Source organism: Sorex araneus, chromosome 9 (assembly GCF_027595985.1).
Source record: "Sorex araneus isolate mSorAra2 chromosome 9, mSorAra2.pri, whole genome shotgun sequence".
In the NCBI taxonomy this organism is placed as follows: domain Eukaryota; kingdom Metazoa; phylum Chordata; class Mammalia; order Eulipotyphla; family Soricidae; genus Sorex; species Sorex araneus.
In genome coordinates, this window is record NC_073310.1 from 62,732,593 (window position 1) to 62,755,067 (window position 22,475).

Genomic DNA, 22,475 nt, shown 5'->3' on the forward strand with positions numbered 1-22,475 from the left:
GCGCTCAAGCGTAACCGGCCCGGGCCCGATCTCCAGCTCCACATGGTCCCCTGGGCATGGCGTGGAGGCTCTGGGCACCGCCGGGGTGGCGCTGGCGATCCCAGGCACCCCAGGGCCAACCAGCACTGTGTCCTCTGCCTTTGCATTGAACCGCTGGCCAGGAGTCACTGGCAGAGGCCGAGGCCTTCCTTCTGTGCACCACTTTGGAGGTCCCAAGAATAAAAGTGAAAAAAGGAGGCTGGATATTTTGAGTGGAACAGGTTATCTGGTATTTACCAGCAATTAATAGAGCTTACTGAGCCCCATTAAGGAGCCTCTCCTCTACTCAAAAAATAAAGGGGTGTGTGTCTCTTGTCCGTCCCACGTGTGCTTACACAGACAACTGCCCCATGCCAGGGAGAGTGGACGGTCTACACGGCAGCGAGACAGTTATCTTTCCTCTGGTTACACTGGCTGAGCCATGAAAGCAGGTTTGGACCCTTTCAGCCCAGTAACAGCCGCATGAAAGTTGTTATGGGGTCGCAGCTCCGGATCTAGCCTGGAAGGATGAAGACACACACACACACACACACACACACACACACACACACACACACACACATAGGCATGGGAAACGAGAGGTTTGGCATTTCGATTTTTCTTCCCAGGCTGCTCTAAGCAGGTCTGTATTTTCACGTACATTTCTCCCTTTGTCTACATGTAATTATTATGTAGCTGTCTGGTGAGGGCCTCTGCCAGGGTTCAGCCTCTCCCATTCCTTCTGGAAGCTGCAGTTCTACTTCCCCAAGCCCATCTGAGGCTGACCCAGTTGAGCCGTGCTACTCAAAAAAAAAGAGAATCCTAACTTTTCCCAGTGCAGGGACTAATGAATACACCTGGTTAAAAATCTTTTGCTACGCCTCGCTTTTTCCCCCTTGATAAGACAAACTCTCTTCCTTTCCAGGGTCTGGTGACCAAAAGGGGGAGGCGGAAATCTCAGGTTCATACCAGGTTCACAGGCTTTAAGCAGGAATTCAATCCAATCCTAGCAAAGTATTGAAATTCTGCTCTGTCTCCCCTTCCCTGTCTGTGCTGTACGGGAGGATATCATATTGCTGAACTTGTAATAAGATTCAGTCTTTCTGATAAATATAAATTATTTATCACTTACTTCTCATTTTATGGCCTTGATGGTATTTCGAATTATATTACCCGGCCTCATAATGCTCCCTTCCCCACATCTCAAAGTATCAAGCCCTCTGTGAAAGGGACACGATGGGAGAGGCAGCCCCAAGAATGACAGGCTTTGGAACAGATAGATGAAGTGGTTGTATAATTTAATTCCCGCCACTTACCGCACAGAGGACCTTATGAAGGAGAACGGCACATGAGCTATTTTTCCCCCTCAAGGATCTAAGCAAAAAGACATTATTCTTCGACAATGGAGATATTGGTTTGATTGGTTGGCAAGAACCCCAGCCTTCGCCAAGAGTGGAGTGGCACATGAGCAATGGGGTTGTTAGTCAGCTCTAACAGCTTGATGAGAACCCCATAGATAGTTCAAATCAGATCCTGTCTGGTCGGAGGTCCCCTGGCAAATCGCTGAGCATCTAATTCCGGGGAGAGAAATCGGAGTGCGCTCGGAAACTGGAGATCAATGTTCAGAGGCCAGTGGAGGTTATTAACACGCATCCCCATAGTTGGCCTCCGATACCTAATGAGCTTTTTCCCCAAAAGAAGTGAGAAGAATGGACCAGGACAGAATGGATCGGTGGGCAGAAAGAAAAGCAGAGAGAAAGTAGTAAGGCCGCCAGGTGATGTAAGCTCTCAGAGGTAGGACACCCTCATTGCCATGGACACGTGTGGGCAGCAAAGGAAACATGGAGCTTAGACCATGCACGTGTGAGCCAGGCAGCGCTCCAGAGGGCATTTCACAGAGTACTCAAATTCCTTCTAAATTGGGGCCCAAAAGAGAGTCTGGGTTGAAAGGAATCATGAAGTCAGACAGGGAACTGTGAGAGCCCAGGGGCTGACTCTGAGACTCATAGATAGTGTGGTCCTGGGACCCTCGAAGACGTACACATGGATGAAACCAACGATACATTCACCAGGATGGCGGGCCTGGTCAAAAGACCAGAAAAATGGGATAATCAATATGTCAAGGGGAACTTGTTTGTGGTGATGGATGGAACATGTGGTCGGTGCTGACCTCCCTCGGGGAAGTCAATTGTAACAGAGTTAGACGGGGATGTTTGAAGAGGGGCTGTGCCCCGGCTCCGTGAATGGACTGAAGTGCTTTGCAGAAACAAGTGAAATCTTCATATACGGCTGATTTCACAGATGAGTAGTCATTCCTGGAAACGGAAAGGCCAGTGAAATGGGAGGCTGGGATGTGACTCAAATGGCAGAATTTGTGCTTTGCTTGTGTCAGGTCCTGGGTGAAGCTCTGGCACCCCATGGCATCCTCCAAGCACTGCCTGGAGTGACACCAGCAGACTCCTTGGTAAACGAACACAAGTATATGTCTCACTCATGCTCTGTGTTCTCTTTTTCCTTTATTCCGTGTCTTTATAACAATAATGAATGACTGAATCATTGCTCACAGTTGTTCTCTCCTAGGCAGTGAATTCTGTGAGGGGGGATTAGGCTGGTGGGGTTCGGGATTTTTTCCCCTGCTGTGTCTTGGTGCCTGAAGGATCTGAGAGTGAAAGCATCTAGATAAATTTCAGATGGTCTGCACTTTCCTCCACCTCTTACCTCTTTTCTCGTGGCTCCAACTCGCCTTCTTTAGCTAGGTATAAAATCCCCGAGTCACCTCCTGAGAATCTTCTCCTTGGAGCTCAGACTCTGGCTTTTTCAAGTCCTCTCCAAGACATCAGTAGAACACGTTCCTCATGTAAGCACAGCTGGCGTCAGCATTGTTGAGTTGTCCATTTGATTCTCTTTGCCAGGAGGAGCTCACTTCTATTCTCCTTTTCCAGTTCCTGTCAGGAAGTTGTTAGCTGTTCCATTGTGCTTTCTTACAGTGAAATTGAGATACCTTCAAAAACTGTCACACACTTGTGCCTTTTCCTTGCACAGAGTAAGTCTGTGATAAATCCTTTATTTTTTTTAAATATAAATCTTTCCCCCTGCGCTGAAGTTACCAATGAGGTTTATGTTTGATGCCTCACCATTCTAGCCATCCTTTTTTTCTGAGTTAATGGAAATTGGAGAATACCTCCTCTTAAAATAGAACATTAGAATTTGACAAGTACAGAATACAAAAGAACTATTTTCTTCCAAGAACTAAAAAACAAACAGAAACAAAACTAGCAGAAATAAGAGTAGGTAATAACACTGAACGAAGTCTAATCTAGACCTTCCTTTTAAAATCTGAAGGTAGCACTGTAGCACTGTCATCCCTTGTTCATTGATTTGCTCGAGCGGGCACCAGTAACTTCTCCATTGTGAGACCTGTTGTTACTGTTTTTGGCATATCAAATAAGACATGGGTAGCTTGCCAGGCTCTGCTGTGTGAGTGGGATACTCTTGGTAGCTTGTGAGGCTCTCAGAGAGGGATGGAAGAATCGAACCCGGGTTGGCTGCATGCAAGGTAAATGCCCTGCTGTTATGCTATCGCTCTAGTCCCATTGAACTAAGACTAAATTTAAATGATTAGACTGAATCAGAATACTAAACTAATGCTGTTTTACAATTGGCACAAAACTTGCATCTGGGACAGGTTACCAGTGTTACTTAGGGATTATTCCATTGGTGCTCAGGGAATATGCCATGCCTGAAGCCAAACATGGGTTAACCATATGCAAAGCAAGCACATGTGATCCCTGTACGTTTGATCTTTGGCCTCTATTGCCTTCTTTACATTTAAGTTGACCCACTGCATGACTCATTTGCTTGCACCTAACTCCCTAATCTATCAACATGTTGGGGATGGTTGACTCAAGATTCTAAGCAGGTTTTGGTGTGACCTGTTTTAGGCTGGATTAAATATTGCATAGCCTATAGGCGGGCACTATCTGTGGTAGCCTTCTCTACATGTAGAATTGCCAGATTTGTCATGGAGCTTATGAGTCTGGTGAGATGCATGCCACTTACTGGATGATGGTTACGGGCCAGTTACTTTTTGTTGTTGTCTTCTTCACTTGTAAGGGCTGATCCAAGATGATTGGGTCCTGAAGTACACGGCAGTTGGAAGAATAAGTTTAAGAAAATGCACTAAAAGGACCAAGTTAGTATTAAGTACAGGACCCAAAGAGACCATTGGAGTTGAGCAATGTCAGTGATCAAGCTGCGTTGCTGTACCCCAGTGCCTTGTCTGCCTGAGTCTTCAGCACAGAGAGGGAAGTGTGGAAGTCATGGCACACTCGAGCAAACTTGGGTGCAGTGAGTTTGAACATCTGGCTCTGGATCACACAACCAGGCATGGCTGAATCAGGAATTGGAATCCAGGCCTGCCTCACTCTAAAGGTCATTATCACACAAACACCTCCCCCGAGATTATATTATCATACAAATAATAACACTCCAAGAATCTGTGAACCACTTTAAATGAAATGCATCCATGCTCTGAGCTGCTCTGAGATTTAGTGGCATCTGGTTTTAGGGTGTACCCATACACCCTGGCATAAGGACAAGGGAGGGTAAAGTAACTTGAGATTTGAAAGAGCATTTAATTTTGGATGAGAGAGATGTCTGGGAAGGGGTACGTATTGGGGGGATTCTATCTCAGTCACTCTACGCAAATTCAAAACATTTACTGGGTTATGAGTCCCAGGATTTAAAATTTTTTTGTTTTCATGAAGTGGCAGACAAAACTAAAGTAGAATTTTATTACTTATTTATAAAGAGACTCATCCAAAAAAATAGAAGATGGAAGCTTGACAAATAGATTGTTCGTGGCAGAAATAACTTCATTTTAAGGAAATTATATGTCAACAATGTGATTCTCACTGATCCTCAGGCATTAGACTTTCCTACAGATGTCAGTCCCAAGTTTGATCCCAGTTCCTTCTCCCCATCCCCCAAAAAATGGATGGAGAGAGAAAGGGGAGGGAGAAGGGAAAGAAGGAAAGAAAAGCACTAAGATATAGACTATGACAGCAAAGAAGAGGCAGTTTATTTAATTTATTTTTTTAATTGAATCACCATGAAATACACAGTTAAAAAGCTGTTTATGACCTGGTTTCAGTCATGCATTGTTCCCACACCCACCCCTCCACCAGCGTACATTTCCCATCTCCAGTGTTTCCAGTTTCCCAGTAACCCTCCTGCCACCCCCAACTTCCGCCTCCCCGCCTATCTCTATGGCAAGCACTTTTCCTCTCTCTCTTCCTCCCTCTCTCTCACTCTCTGTCTCCCTCCCTCCCTTCCCTCCTTCCCCTCTCTCCTTCCCTCCCTTCCTCCCTCTTCCTCCCTCCTTATGGGCATTATGGTTTGAAATACTGAGAGGTTGTCATGTTTGTTCCTTTACCTACTTTTAAGGCTTTTTGAATGGCAGCATTTTAAAATAAATTTCACCAAACTCATGTCAAAAACTCTGGTTATCTTTACACAAATTAATTAAACTCAAGATAGTGGTTTCTGCAAAAGAAAAAAAAAACTAGAGTTTTTTTCACAGCTATGAAATGTGATTATCCTGTATCATTTCAGTTCTTTAATTGCAAGCTATTTAAGAGATAAGATTTTTTTTTAAATCTCTTAAATAAAATCTCTTAAATAGAGGTTTGAAAGACCTCTTAATACCCAGTACATAAAATGAGACAATTCTGAATTCCAGTTGTGAAATCATTCTGTGGTTTTGGGTTCAGGGTGATTTTCAACAAGCTCATTAAAGTTCTATAAGGGCATGTCACCACCCAGGATTGCAGTTAGCCCCTCATACCCTGTTTGAAGTAGAGTGATGGATGGCTTGTCTACATCTTTCCTTCCCCAGAGGCAAGCCATGGGTCTGTCTTTGACCAGTGAGAATAGAACTGAAGGGTGTAGTAAAAAGACTATCTCCCTTGTTTCCATGGCTTGGAGGCTGGTCTCTCATTCTGGGTAACTCAGGGAAGGGACCACCAAGTAAAATGTGGTTGGAGGTCATGTGGGGGAAGGGTGATGCGGGCCGAATACAGACTAGAGACTGAACACAATGGCCACTCAACACCTTTATTGCAAACCACAACACCTAATAAGAGAGAGAGAACAAAAGGGAATTCCCTGCCATAGTGGCAGGGTGGGGTGGGGGGAGACGGGACTGGGGAGGGGGGGAGGGATGTTGGGTTTACTGGTGGTGGAGAATGGGCACTGGTGAAGGGATGGGTTATCAAACTTTGTATGGGGGAAACATGAGCACAAAGATGTATGGATCTGTAACTGAACCCTCACGATGACTCTCTAATTAAAAATAAACTAATAAAAAAAATAAAAAGACTATCTCCCTTGTAAGTTATCTCAAAAGAAGTGCTCTTCGTTGTTATCAGCTGTGAAGGAAAAGTTGCATTTGAATGCACAGTCATAAAGTATGTAGGTGACTTCCCATAGGTAATAGAGTCTGTGCCACACTTCTCTACAGGTCAATTACACACACACACACACACACACACACACACACACACAGACACACACACACACACACACGGGAAACTCGATGTTTGGCATTTCGATTCTTCTTCCCTAGCTGTACTATGCAGGTCTGTGATTCCAGGTACATTTCTCCCTTCATCTACATGTAATTATCATAGACATCTGTAATAAGAATTATCTCTAGATCTAGTAATTAGCTCTAGCTCTGATCATTCGTTTTAGAGTTGTCTCAAGCAGAACTTCCAGATTTATGTAGGGCCAACCAAGTAGGGGGAAAGTGAGGTAGACCTAGTTTCTTCAGCACAGGAGTTCTGGAAAGCCTGGGTCACCTGCCAGCCGTGGGTGTCCGCTGGACTCCGGCCAGGTCAGAGCCTCAGGTGGCCCGGGTTTTCCTGCCGCCTTGCCCGCGAAGGAAGCGCTTTACTGGTTTCAGTGCTGTCATGGGGCTTCTGCAGACTGGGCAGCTCCGATTCATTCTCTTAAGTGCTGCCCCCCCACCCACTCCCGCAGAACCCGCTGGGCCGCGTGTGAAGTTGGCATCTCTTCCCCGTTCGCTTCCCACCATATGCCTCCTTCCACACCCTGGCACGGGCCGTCTGTGTGTTAGGAACAGCCCTTCTGAGATCATCAGACTCGCGTCCTCCTCACTCAGGGTTTGGGATTCTGCCCACCTGCCTCTCCACTCTCCAGTGCAAGCCTCTAATTATTGCCATGGTGATCAGTTTGCTGTGCCCTGCCCCCGCCCCCAGCCCACCCTCTTTGGGAACCAGCCTGAGCCCTTCAGACTGATTCCATGCAGGCCATTAGGCAATGCCGAGACTCTTGGAGCAAATTACATTTTTTGTATGAAAGGAATCCCTGTGGATATGACTTGTCTGAGGTTTAATTGGGCTCTGTAGTTAGTACTGGCTGAGAGGGGACAAAGGTCCTGGGGAAATGGTCACAGAAAGGGACTGAGAGATTGGTTAGGCAGAGGCAGCTCTATTGTCCTTCTCCCTTTTCAGCCACTTAGCAGGAAGGAGGGGAAACACTCTGTTTAGGTGCCCAAAAGCTGGAGGCTATTTGCAAGTAATGGATTTGCAGATAACAGATAGTCTGGAGATTGTGAGAGTCCCCTGCTTGTAGGTCTTCAGGACTGCCTGAAAAGTAATTGTTGCTTCTTAGAGACCAATTACTGGACATCAGCCCTGCAGGAGACCAAGGACTGCCAGTGAGAACAGAATGTTCATTAGTGAACATCCTTCTGGATGTCCAAACTTGTGGCAGACCTCACAGACACCCTGTTCTGATCCCGGAAGGGCCGCCCTGACTGAGTCCCACAGTCCTCGGTGTGTCCCTCTGGCAGTCTTAATGCAGGATATCAGGGTGGTTCTGGGGGCTGATCAGGAGAAAAATTGGGTGTGTTCACAGGCTTGACCCATTGGCTGGTTTCTCTACCAATAAGTGGTCGTATTTGCTGATAGCCCCTGAACTAGAAGTGTCCTTAGAGGCAGCGAGAGGAGGGGAGGGCTCAGAGCTGCATCCTTTTCTCCTGAACTCACATGCTTTAGTCTGCATAGCGAATTTTTCTCTGTTGAGATTTTTTCCAAGTCTAATGTGGATGGGGGCTAGTCTTGCATACATGCAATGGTGCTGACCCCTGTCCTCAAAGTCTTCCCTTCACCTCCACTCTGGGATTTCCATGCCAAAAGAAAACAAGGCTATTCACAAAGAAGAGGAGCATCATGTTCTAGAATATTCTAACCCCCCCCACCCCATTGTCAAAGCACTGTCCCTGCGTAGGGGGGTTTGCACATTAGTCTTGCCTCCCTTTTTCATCTGCCATGAGGTCATCCTATAGCCCAGCCGATGCCTCTCCCTTGTACCTTCTTGGACCACCCAATCTGTGCTTTAAAGACTCCTCAACAAAGACATTGAGCTGTTTCTCTTGTACTCAACACTAGAAATGCTCTTGCATCCGTCCACCCACAGGATTATTCTGTAATCCTCTCTACGCTTCTCTTCACGCCCCTAATGGACAACAAAGTGATTGTGTTTTCTGAAATGACATGCTAGAAAAAAACTAAAATATTAAACTCTTTTGTCAAAAAAAAAAATCCAACAGAATTTCTCCAGTATGCACAACTGGTGTGTGCTGGAAGACTGCAGACGATGATGGTGATGGTTCATGACAGTTGGTTAGTAAATCACATCTGCTCAGATGTGCAGGAAAATTCTCCTAATTTTAGTTGATGAGAAGACTCTTGGCTGGTACTCACGTTATTCCTTATTCTGTGTTATGTCTCCCCATTTAGCTCATGTCTATAGTTTTCTTCCTTTTCCTTCTTTTTCCTAAAGTTTCAAGCCTGGTTGATTTCTACCCTTACCCTCCCATTTTAGTTCCTGTTGATTTTTTTTCTCTCCCTAGAACCTCATTTCTGTTTCATATTCATTTCCCCATAGCTCTTGTGCTTTCTGCAAAATGCCTGTGTCATCACTCAGCAGCATCCTGGCATTGCTTCTGATATTCTGGTTGCCATAGCATTCTCTCTCGGTGCAGACGCTGTAAGTTGCGGAGGATAAAACAAATTTTTCACTCCTTAATCACTCGTTCAGTCTCCCAGTGAACTGAACCCTTTACAGAGGTTAATCATGAAGCACACAAACACCCACTTGGGGCAGTACACATGAACCCTAGTCACCAAGGGATCAAGAACTTTTGTAGATTATTTACTTCCCAAGTAAAGGTCAACTATTTTGCAGGTTAAACCACGAGTTAAATCAAACTGCAGAAAATAAACTACAGCTCAACAATAGATCAACAACATAATAAAGTAACTTTCTGTTGGTTCTGGACCTTTGCGCTTCTCAATATATATATATTTTCTTTTAATGTACCTTTCTGTCAAAGGATGCTAAGGACAATTTGAGGTAAACCAAAGGTTTCACTTCTAAAAAAGTCATTAAATTATATTTAAATCTTTTTTAACTTTATGTGAATTTCTACTTTTAGAAATTTCATCTCTTTTCCAATTTTTTTTTTTTTTTTAAGAAATATTTTATTGAACCACCGTGAAAACAAAAAAAAATACAAAGCTTTCAGGTTTAAGTCACAGTCAAATACTGATTAAACCACCATCCCTTCACCAGTGCACCCGTTCCACCACCAAGAACCCCAATACACCCCCCTCCCACCCCACCCCCATCTAAGTAGTTGATGATATTCCCATTATTCTCTCTATATATTGAGTACATTTCATATTTCCATACAGAACTCACTATTGTTGATTGGAAATTTTCCCCAACAATCAGGCCTGCTGAATAAGCATCATCTAATAATTTCTCTTCCTTGGTAAAAGTGAAGACTTTGAGCCCGCGCGGCCGCTATTGCGGCCGCGCGGTTTTGGGTTTCTAATACTTTAGCTCAGTTCACAGTCAAAATGGATGGCTGCAAGAATCTGCTCTGGTGCCAAAATGGGTTAGGAGACCTCAGGATCACAGTCAGTAGGCGGGAGGCTCTGCTTCTCGTGCCGCGGCTCTTGGTTCATCTCTGGGCGGAAGGCGCGCCGGGAACACCTCCCCTCCCAGGATCACCTACAGGCTACGTCACTAAAGAAAGTCCTACCTCCTGGTGTAGGGGTCTTAGAGGGTGGCTCTCACCGCGTGGCTGCTGCCGCTGCCGCCATTTTCGCTCAGAAAAATGGGGTGGAGAGGAAAAAAATCCCTCCCCGGGCTGCACGAGGTTGTAGTTCAGTTCGCAGTCAAAATGCATGGCTGCAAGAATCTGCTCTGGTGCCAAAATGGGTTAGGAGACCTCAGGATCACAGTCAGTAGGCGGGAGGCTCTGCTTCTCGTGCCGCGGCTCTTGGTTCTTTTCCAATTTGATTCCATTTATCATCCCTTGATCTTCAGAGGAGATAGAAACTCTTGTTATGAGTTTTTTCTCAGTGGAAAAGCATACTGCTCTTATCTAGGCTTAAATTCAGTGTTAATTTATATCAAAATAGGCTTAAACTCCAGGAGATAGAATAGAAAAAGGTTCATCTGTTTTTCTAAGCACTCTGTGTCAGATGTGAGACTACATTTTTTTAATGGCTTAAATACTATATTAGAATTAGAAATTATGTGAAGCATAACTTGGATAGGTCAAGAGGTAGAAATAGAGTCAGTGGAGGGCTCAGGGATTGTCCAGAAAGTTAGGAAGGATCAAGATGGAATGAGCTTTGACATAGCTTAGAGGTTCTGCAGTCTGGCTAAGCCCTAGCGGGCTGTCTCCTGCGGCAGCTATGTTCACTACTGTTTAGTCCTTTTCAGTGGTGAAATGACAGTGATAATAATATTCCATTGGCTTCCAAGCAGAGAATTTTAACAGTATGCTTGGCACATAGCATGTGCAGAAATATTTTATTTAGGGAGACGTTTTATTCCCAAGCTTTTGCTTATGTTTGAAAACTAGATCAGACCAGAGAGATAGTACAGAGAGTAAGATGCTTCTCTTGCATCCTCATCCCTGGTTCGAATCTTCAACACCACATATGATCATTCCTCCAAACACCATCCAGAGTGATCCCTGAGCACAGAGCCAGAAAAAGCTCCTGAGCACTGTTGGATGTGGTCCAACACCCTTTCTTCCAAATTAGGGGGAAAAAAGAAGGTAAAAATAAGATAAAAGTCTCTCTGTTGTTTGAATGCTCACGGAGATTTGAAAATGTGACTCCCGATTTTCCCACCTATAGGGAAAAAGAACCAGGACTCCAGGACTCAGACCTGAGTTTTCATTTGCTAGTGTTTCAAATTATTATTATTGAATCATCATGAAATACAGTTATAAAGCTTTCATGTTTGAGTTTCAGTCATACAATGATTGAACACCCATCCCTCTACCAGTGCACATTCTCCACCACCAATGACCCCAGTATTTGCCCCCATCCCATCCCAACCCTCCCCTGCCTCTATGGCAGACAACTTTCCTCATACTCTCTCTATACTTTTGGGCATTATGGTTTGCAATATAGATACTGAGAGGCTATCATGTTTGGTCCTTTATCGACTCTCAGCACACATCTCCCATCCTGAACGATCCCTCCAACCATCACTGACTCAGTGATTCCTTCTCTTTTCCACCCGACTTCTCCCCCAGCTCATGAGGCAGGCTTCCAACTATGGAGTAATATTCCTGGCCTTGTGTCTACTGTCCTTGGGTGTCAGTCTCATATTATGTTATTTTTTATTCCACAAATGAGTCTAGTCATTCTTTCTATGTCTGTCCCTCTTTTTCTGACTCATTTCACTTAGCATAATACTCTCCATGGCCATCCACTTATAAGAAATTTCATGACTTCATCTTTCCTAACAGCTGCATAGTATTCCATTGTGTAGATGTATCAAAATTTCTTTAACCAGTCGTCTGTTCTTGGGAACACAGGTTGTTTCCTGGTTCTGGCTATTGTGAATAGTGCTGCAATGAACATACAGGTGCAGTTCATTTACTATTAAGAGAAATTTAACCTAAGCTAAATCTTGATTCACCTTATATAAGCCAGAATTGATCATCATTCAAATGGACACTTTTAAAATTAAATCTCAGCCTAAAGAGTAAGTGATCTTAGTGTCATCGATGTAAGCTTAACTTTGAAGGCTTGTCAAAATTTCCAAAATATCTTTTTGAATAATTATTTTAATTAACATTTTAATTCTTTAAATTGTATGTGAGGCACTATGATTTACGATATCAATAATGGTAGGGTTTGTGCAAAAAAAATTCCAACACCACATCCTCCCCTGGAGAGTTAGCTTCCCTCCACTGTGTCCCAGGGCTCCCCACCAGCCCAATCCTGCCCCGCCACCCCCTCCCTCATGTCTCCTACTGAAGACCAGTCCTCAGTTGTGTGGTCTTTGAGTACTTGCTGTTACTTGATTCTGTTGCTTTATATCTCACAGATGAGAGAGATCATTCTGTCTTTCTTTCTCTCTTTCTCTTTCCTTCTCTCTTTCTCTCTCTCTCTTTCTTTCTCTCTCTCTCTTTCTTTCTTTCTTTCTTTTTCTTTCTTTCTTTCTTTCTTTCTTTCTTTCTTTCTTTCTTTCTTTCTTTCTTTCTTTCTTTCTTTCTTTCTTTCTTTCTTTCTTTCTTTCTTTCTTTCTTTCTCTCTCTCTCTCTCTCTCTCTCTTTCTTTCTCTCTCTCTCTCTTTCTTTCTTTCTTTCTTTCTTTCTTTCTTTCTTTCTTTCTTTCTTTCTTTCTTTCTTTCTTTCTTTCTTTCTTTCTTTCTTTCTTTCTTTCTTTCCTTCTTTCTTTCTTATTGAATCACTGTGAGATACAGTAACAAAGCATTAATGTTTGAGTTTCAGTCATACAATGACCAAACTCCCATCCCTCGACTAGTGCATATTCTCCACCATTAATGTCCATAGTATATCCCCCCTTTCCAACCCTCCCCCTGCTTCCATGGCAGACAATTTCCTCCATACCCTCTCTCTGCTTTTGGGCATTATGGTTTGCAATATAGATACTGAAAGGTTATCACATTTGGTCTTTTATCTACTTTCAGCACACATCTTCCATCATCATCATCATCATCATCATCATCATCATCCCATTGATCGTCGACTTTCTTGAGTGGTCTCAGTAATGTCTCCATTTGTCCTAGTTGTGAGATTTTAGAAGCCTCTCTTTACTCGTCCTTTCCAATGGTGCCACATTGAAGGCTCTTTCGGGGTCAGGGGAATGAGACCCATCATTATTACTGGTTTTGGCATGTGAATATGCCATGGGGAACTTGTCAGGCTCTTCCATGCGGGCGAGAAACTCTCAGTAGCTTGCCAGGTTCTCCAAGATGGAGAACTAGGCTGCCAGATGTCTGGGAGCTTGGTTTTATAATCTCTGGATGTTGGCCATTGATGGGATTACATGGCACTGGGGTCAGTTTCTGGGTGTGACTGCCTACTTACTGGAAAATGGGGAATCTGGGCAGAAGAGGCCCAGTCCCTACCTGAGCAGACTTGGAGGTCTCAGCCCTGGGTCCCACACACCCAGGTTCCTCTGCCAGTTCCTTCATGTGTGAGGCTCGTCCGAACATGTGGAGAGGGGCCTTGAGCATGGCTGTGGCTGGGTTCTGGACGTCTTCGGCTGCTGGGGTTCTGCTCAGAGGGAAGATAGATAATGAGAGGTTATCACATTTGGTCTTTTATCTACTTTCAGCACACATCTCCCATCATGTATGATCCCTCCAGCCATCATTGACTTAATGATCCCTTCTTTATTCCAGCTGCCTTCTCCCCCAGCTTGTGAGGCAGGCTTCCAACTATGGAGCAATATTGCTGGCCCTTGTGTCTACTGTCCTGGGGTGTCAGTCTCGTATTATGTTATTTTTATACAAAAACTTTGGTACATCTACACATGGAATACTACGCAGCTGTTAGGAGAGATGAAGTCACAAAATTTTCTTATAAATGGATAGACATGGAGAGTATCATGCTAAGTGAAATAAGTCAGAAAAAGAGGGACAGACATAGAAGGACTGCACTCATTTGTGGAGTATAGAATTACATCACATGAGGCTGAGACCCCAGGACAGTAGATACAAGGGCCAGGAGGACTGTCCCATAACTGGAAAACTGCTGCATGAGTGTGGTGAGTGGGCCTTCAGCATATAAATTGTGGTCAAACATTCGCATAAACAGGTTGAGAAAGCCATTTTACAAGAACTGGAGGACTGGGACATTTTTACAAGAGCAGGGTGGTTAGCCAACAGGAGCAGATAGATCAGCCTTCTGAATATCTACTGTTATGTCCCCTAGTTGCCCCTGGTGCCATTAATTACTTCTAATTTTACCTTAAGGCCATGACGCAAGTAGATTGAAGCCTAAGCACACATAAGCGCTGTGGAGTTACAATAAAGTAGCTTTTGCTCACCTCTGTGTGTGTGTTTGTCTCCCCTTTCCCTATCACTCTCACACCCTCTCCTCATGAACCCTGTTATCCAGTTCTGTGGGTTGGGACACACGAGCAGAGGGGAGAAGGCAGATGGAATAGAGAAGGGATCACTAAGAAAGTGATAGCTGGATGAATCAGTTGTGATGGGAGATATGTGCCAAAAGTAGATAATGGACCAAACATGATGACCTCTCACTGTCTGTATTGTAAGCCATAATACCCCAAAGTAGAGAGAGAGTATGGGGAATATTGTCTGCCATGGAAGCAGGGGGAGGGTGGGAAAGGGGCAGTATACAGGGGATATTGGTGGTGGGGAATGTGCACTGGTGGGGGATGGGTGTTTGATCATTGTGAGACTGTAACCCAAACAAGAAAGCTTGTAACTATCTCACAGTGATTCAATAAAATAACAATAATAATAATAATAATAATAATACTCTTTCATTGCTTTTTATTGTATGAATTAAAGCTTACATTTCCTTCTGGAAATTTATCTGAGTTTTAGTTACTTGCTGAACAAAATATACTCTCAAAATTTAAGCTTCAGAGTTTGGGGGAAAGTGTAATTTTAAATTGGAACGGGGGGCTGGGAATTATCTCCAAAGTAGCACCCCTAAGCATTAGATCTGTGCTATATTTATTTCTTATTATAGAACAAATTATTCCATACAGTACAGTAACATCCTCACAAGGAGAGGTGCAGTCATTTAAAAACTGCTGCCAACAAGCCCAATATGGCTGCATTTTTCCCCTCCTAGCTTTTCAAGGTATGATTGACAGATAAAATTTGTGTTATATACCCTTTATATTATGGCACATAAATATAACACGTGTGTCTATATTATATTAATAGATAGGTGCTACCTTGCAGTGTATTTGTAAGGAGTGCAGTGTGATTATTTTACTTTGTGAACTGCTCCCCACCATCAAGCTAATGACACATTGTCAGGGCATGGAAGAAATCCTCCTGAGCCCCTCTGAGTTCTCCAGAGGCTGGATAAATACTCACGCATGAAGTAGGGAAACTCAGAAAAAAGTGACATTGAAAAATAGTGCAGATATCCCCTGTACAGGGGAGAGACCCAGAAAACCTGGCTAACCCACTTTTCAGGGTTCCTGATTGAAAATCCCGGATTAAAACACTGGGCGGTTGGAGGGATGTGGAAGGTGACCAAGGAAAGAGGTAACTGAGGCCAATACCTGCTCTGTGAAAAAGAGTTGGAGGTGGGGGTGCAGGCTTCCCAATGGAGGGAAGGGCACCCCACAGAGAAAGCATCTCCTTGGTACCCTTGCAGCCCCCCCCCACAGTCCTCAGAGTCCTTTCCCTGAAGTCAGACTTCTGCCACTAATATATCAGATTATTGCTCCCCTGTTATATTCATTCTGTGATACAATGACTGTGTGTATTTGTGTGTGTGTGTTTGACACTTAAGAGCTACTTCAGCCTGTACCAGTTGCTTTACACGTATTTTTTATTGAGCCACTATGAATTGCAAAGTTATACTTGAGTTTCAGGCATATGTGGAGCAGGGTGACGGGCGCAGGAGCAGAGAAGACCCGACCTTGCAAAGTGGCCCAGAAGCAAAGCCTCACAAGAGGGAGTGTCTGGGCAAAGGTCGCAAGAACAGGGTGTCAGCACCAGGTGTTCGGCCTTGAGCCTCACTCGACCCAATAGTCACATGAGCCCTAGACACAAAAACTTTCACATATGCTTAGCAAGTCATCCTAACTGCAGCGTCTCGCCTTGACTGGGATTGGACCAGGGCAAAGCAGAGACAGGGCAGTGATAGGTCAATAATGCTAAACTTCAGGTGATTGGACTCTCTTGTACGCCGAGACCCTCTATAAAATGTGTGTATTTGGCAATAAAGTGAACAGCTACTCCCGGGGGGTGTTTCTCCGCACGTCCATCATCCTTCGCCCCACGTCTGCCTGGACCCGGTGTGCAACGTGTCAGGGTACGTTGGGGGAAAGCTGTTCCCCCAAAGGCATACAGTGTTCTAACACGAATCTCTTCACCAGTATCCACTTCCTGTAGCAATGTCCCCAAGGTTCCTCCCTTCCTATCCCCGCTGAGCCCCCCACCCCCCACCATCAGCCCCTGCTTCTGTACAACTTGCTTTGTCATGTCCGTTATAGTCTGGTGACAAGCTCTTCCTCAGCGAATACCTTCTGGATGTGGCTCCATGCTTCTAGTGGGGGCTTCACTGTGGTCCCGGGTTCTGACCCCTGAACACTGCAACTTGCTGCAGCTGCCGACGCTCTCCGCCCTCATCTATGCCAACATATTTTCTGTAGTAGCACTATGTCAAATACCGATTCAGAGAACAAAAGGAAGTGAGAGGGTGGATTTAATAATAGGACCCACTCTGTTGAGAAAAAAAATGGAATTGATGTCTTCTCATGGGTAAAATTAGAAGCATTTAAAACCTGTCCTTTTCCCTAAAACCTTGCTTGCATTTTGTGTCATTTGGGGGCTGAACTTCTTTCTGGACTATTCCCGTACAAGAATGCTACGCACCTACTTACTGTGGCATTTCACTGAAGAAGGACGCATTGTCAGCGTGGAAGGAACAGTCTTTTCATCTGAGGTATGGATCATGCTGCTGTTACGCGCATTCTAGATAAAAATACATTCGAGTGTGTTCTTGACTGATTTAGATGATCACTTTCATTCTTTTCTCTCTTCCCCCCCCCCTTTGGTAAAAGACTTTAAAAGTAAAAATTTTTAGTTTTTGGTAATGACCCTAGAAGTACCCTAGGAAATGTCATGGTGTCAGGGCTGATGTGAAGACTGCACGGAATTCTTCCCTTTTCTCTCTGTGCTAAGGCTCAGGGCAATGGGAACAGAGGGACAAGACTAAGAATAACCCAACCCTTCTTAGCTCCTCTGCCAAGAAGGGTGATTGAGCTCTGAAACTGGTAGAAGTTTTAGTAAATGGGGGCTGGAGTGATAGCACAGCAGGCAGGGCATTTGCCTTGCATGTGGCCGACCCGGGTTCGATTCCCAGAATCCCACATGGTCTCCTGAGCACCGTCAGGAGTTATTTCCTGAGTGCAGAGCCAGGAGTAACCTCTGTACATCACCGGGTGTGACCCACAAACCAAAAAAAAAATTGTTTTAGAAAATGTTTTCCACTGAGCCCTGAAACCAGTAAAAGTTGGGGGACAGTGAAGGTGGAAGTTAGGCCAGCAGACTCTGCTCTCTCCCCTCTGCTTTTCACCCAAGTGGCTGTCCCCTGTGAGTGTTCCTGAGCACTCTTGCCTCCAGCTTCCACGGGCATCCAGCTGAAGGGATGCTGCTGTAAAGAAGGTGGGGAAGGAGGATGAGTCAGGGTATTTACTTCTCTCCTCCTACCTCTTTCTCAAGGTGATCTCCCCCCGCCACCCTTATCGCCCATTGGAGCCAACCTTTTAGGGTATTGCTCAGAAAATGATACCTTTGTAATATCTTGTATAGTTTGCTTACACTCTACTCATGTTGGGGAAGTAAATTATTTGAGCTAATAAAAATAGAGAAACATTTCACAAACTCTTCTCCTATTGATCCAAACTGTGTATGAGAGAGTTGTGATATGGAAAATAAAATGTCCATCAATTTATAGGAGGTCTTTTCTAGAGATGGCACTTTGCCATCTATCTTATGAACACTTTGAGCTCATTCAGGTTGAGGTCTCATTCTGTTTGTGTTTCTAGCCAGTGTTTTCAAGCATTTCAAGTTTTGGAAAGACAATGTGTGGTAACCGTGTGAAGTGTGCATCTGGATGAGTTTTGGAAAGTGTCTGTACCTGTGCAGTCCTCCCCCGAACCAAGTTGATTTATCTTCCATCCCACCAAAAAGTTCTACATCCTCTTCTTATTCGCCTGTGTTCTCCCTATTAGCTTCAGGCATTTGATCACTGCAGATAAGTTTGGGTTAGCCTAGAATTTTATATCAATGGAATTTGTGGTCTATAGTTTCTCTGTATACTATATTGTCTGTTTCCTCCTGGTCAAAATATTTGTGAGCTGTATCAGTGTTAAGTGTCTATCAGAATGGTTTATTCTTTTCAACTGTGAGGCATTATCCCACGGTGTAGATGCACCACAATTTGTATCTCTTTTCTGCTATTGTGGGCACTTGAGTCATTTCCCATTTTTAACTATTATTTTAAAAGTTGCTGTGAATACTAATTTTGTGGATTCCTCTCTTCCTCCCCCACACCATTTATCTTAAGTATTTAAGAATGAAATTTCTGGCTTATACATTATTTCAGAAAATGATATCTTTGTAATATTGAACTTGTAACCCATAAATTATATGTGCACCATTCTATTTAAATTGTTTCTCCTAGTTACGCTGTACAGTCTTTGGTATATCAGTCTCGTATATTCATTTTTAGATTTAATTATAGTTTACAGAGTGTTTGATGCTATTATAAATGGTATGATTTCTAAAATTCCAGTAGTTTTGTTTGGTTTATAGTATAATTTGTTTTTAGTATACTGAACCAAAATCTTGCCAGGTTTACTAATTCTTAAAATTCTATTGTCTTTTCTCTCTGTGAAAATCATGTTAAGTGCAAATACTAAGTGCATGTTCTTTTTACTTTCCAATAATTATGCTTTTTTTCTTACCTTCTTACACTGAGTAGAAGTATGATTTTCAAGAATTAACAGGTGTTCTTCTCTTTTTCTCAATTGGGGAACACTTGGACTATTTCACAATTAAATATGGAGGGGTAGATACTCTTTATCATAAAAAAATCCCTTTTAGTACTATTATGTTAAATGTTCTTCTTATCATGAATAAGTACTGAATTTTCACAAAGGATTTTATGTGGAATTTATTTACTTATATTATTTCTCAATTCCTTTACAGGTTTGTTATCTAAAACCTCCATTTTAAAGAACCTGCTTTTATGCTTTTAAATTACTTAGATAATTTATTTTGATGCTTTCTTATATTTACTTGCATATCCCTCACTCCACCCCCAAACCTCTAGAAAATCCTTATTTGATATCTCAAGTAAAATTTTTAAAAATTCATTTCACATTTTATAATTGTTAGAAACTGATCAGAGCCACTTTTACTTTTTTATGTTTCCTCATGTATAAGATTCTCCAAATATGTTTCAACCCTTAACCTTACCTATACTTGTTTCAATCTTTCATAATCCGTATGAGGTCTTTTTTTCCCTGAAAACCTATGACTGAAATAATGATGATCCCTAATATTTGAATAAAAAAAGACATGGTTGTGAACTATTATTAGACCCAAAATAGGGAGATAATTGGTAAAAATGTTCTTTAATATCTACCTGGTGAGTTTGAATGTACTTGAAATGTGCAATTATTTTATGACATTTGGGATCAATCTGATGTTTATTATCATGTTCCCCAGTTAACATACCCTGAGACAGGTTATATTTTATTGAGTGCATTTGGAACTGTATCAGAAGGGAGTAACGAAAATCAAATTGAGAAGTCAAATTGCAAATCAGTTACAACAGTGATTCCCCAAGGGAGCTTCTAAAAGTGAGGTGACCTTCAGTCATTCTACCTAGAGTCTAGGAGTTAATACCTTACTTTTCTCTTTGGGTCCATCCTGTGTTTTTTTTTTTTAATTTTATTGAATCACTGTAAGATAGTTACAAGCTTTCACGTTTGGGTTACAGTCTCACAATGATCAAAGACCCATCCCTCCATCCTTAGATGGGTCCACACTCCTCAACTCAGGGAGTTCCCGGAGAGAGCTAAGAACTCAGTCCCTGGCTTTCCCACTGTCCAGGAATGGGGGTTTTCATCCCGAAGGGTGATTCAGATGCTACATGGCATCCACTACATTTCTGAACTTAAGAAAATGCAGGTTCACTTACACTCTTAAAGCTGGGCCAATCCATTTTTGTTTGATACCGATTTAATTTTGTTTATGTTTGATTTTCAACTGGACCGTGATGGGACGAGATCAGCATGGGAGGTAGAGGCTGTCTCTGAGCTCTGCCTTTTATAGCTCTTTGTTCACTTGCATGTGAGGAGGGCACTTAACAAATGTCTCAGTCTCCCATCCAGTAAAAATAATAGTGTATCTTAAAATTTAATGGCAAAAGAAATTAGTTGATAAACTGTTGCCTTATGTATTTTTTTTTATGTTTTTGCTGAACAACATTCTATAGTCATTTGCAGATTATTTACTTCAGCAATTCACATGGCCAATCCCACGGAGAGACTTTAAAGATATTTGATTGCACTATTTTAGAAGCAGGGAGAAACACTGATTCGAAGGAACCCTGAATAAATTAGGTTTGCACAGAGCAGACTTTTCTTACAATAGATAGACACTCAAGGCATTGGCCATTTCCCTAGAACATCTCCTGCATCCCAGGAAAAAGCACTCTGCCCTGATAATTAGCGTTATTTTGAGTTTCAGAAGAAAAGGATGTCTTTCCTAAAACACCAGAGAGACTTGTAACAATCGGCATTCTTCAGTGGTGCAGTCTTCGACCCCAGCCAAATATTAATATAAACAAGGAGAAAATGGAATCATTCATACTAATGGGCCGATTACTAATTTCCAGAAAAGAGCTGAAATATGGCTGCTGCAGATTGCAAATGTCTGTTCTCTTCCCCTTGTCTCGTGGAAGCAGTCATCACTCAGGACTTAGACGGTCTTCTTTCTCTTTTGATGGCATATTATCAATTTATAAGTCATGGCTGTTAGTGGCTGAATTTTTATTTCCCCTGAATCAGGCAGAATCTTTTTCCTGTGGTGGATCCTTAATGAAGACAGGAACATAGAGGCTGCCACTGGGCTCGAGAGTGGAGTCCAACAAGGAAACCCATCTGGAATTAAATAACAACTAAAGTCCAGTCCCTGACCTTTGTTATTCTACACGAGGCTGGGATGTGTTCCGGCTCCTCAAAACTTCAGTACACTGCATTTTCTCCTCGCCTCTCCCTGCCCCTGAAATGACATGGTGCAATTTCCTCTCGTTTGCAAGTGAGTTAATAGCTAAATTCGGCCCAAATCAATTCACGAATAAGTAAAGACCTCCTAATAAATAACACACCTTCCGAGTACATTTTTTTGGCGGGGGGGGCATTGATCTAGCATCATCCAGTGAGATCTGACAATACCGTTTTACAGGAATCTCTGTCATGTTTAAATGCTTTTATAGGCTAATGGGGCAGTTTGTAATTTTGCTCTGCCTATGCTATTTCTCAGCTCTCTGGCACATACCAGATAAATAAGATGTTCACAAAGGTATTTGTATCGAATGTTCACCGAGAGTTTCCTCTCGTACTGCCCCTACGCTCCCCAGCTACCCTGGGAGATAAATGTGCCAGGATAAGTTATCTGGGGCTCATAAAATCTTTTTCAGAAGATTGAAATAAAGTCAGTGCTTGCAGAAGACAAATCAATTGTGACATTTCTGAATAGAGTGCGATGCATTTAATTAGCACAAGACATACTGGCAAATGCTGAATTACCCAATAAATCACTGGTTGCTGGAGCCCATACAGAGTGGGGCGTCAGCTGTCCTGGGAGATGTACAGCAAGTGATAATAGGGATATCTGGCCATTTGTATTGTCACTCTGCCTGTTTTCTGCTAATTTTTTCCCCCTGCTTTGACATTTGTTCGTAGAACCCCCTTTAATTATTCTAAACTATCAGTGAACTCTGTCTACACCTACTTGGAGAGGATGTGACAAATATTTGCATTTGCAAAGAGCACTTCCCACTATCAATGTGACCTGGCAGATGGCACCTCCAAGGTTCTCAGTGGAGGGAGAAGGAGTGCGTTTCAAACTCCTCCGTGGAGCCATTCTGAACAAACAACTCACAGGGTCACTTTCTTGCAGTTCATTGAAAACATTGAAGGTGTTGCTTCAGTCATTTTTAAGGCTCCCTAGGATAGCTGCCCATTTAGGCAGAAAAATGGCTCGCTTTAATGTTTGACACCTTTGAGTTAAAAAAAAAAATGTTTTTAACCTGTAACTGAGATGCTACTTCAGTTTGTCTTTGAAATGCTCCA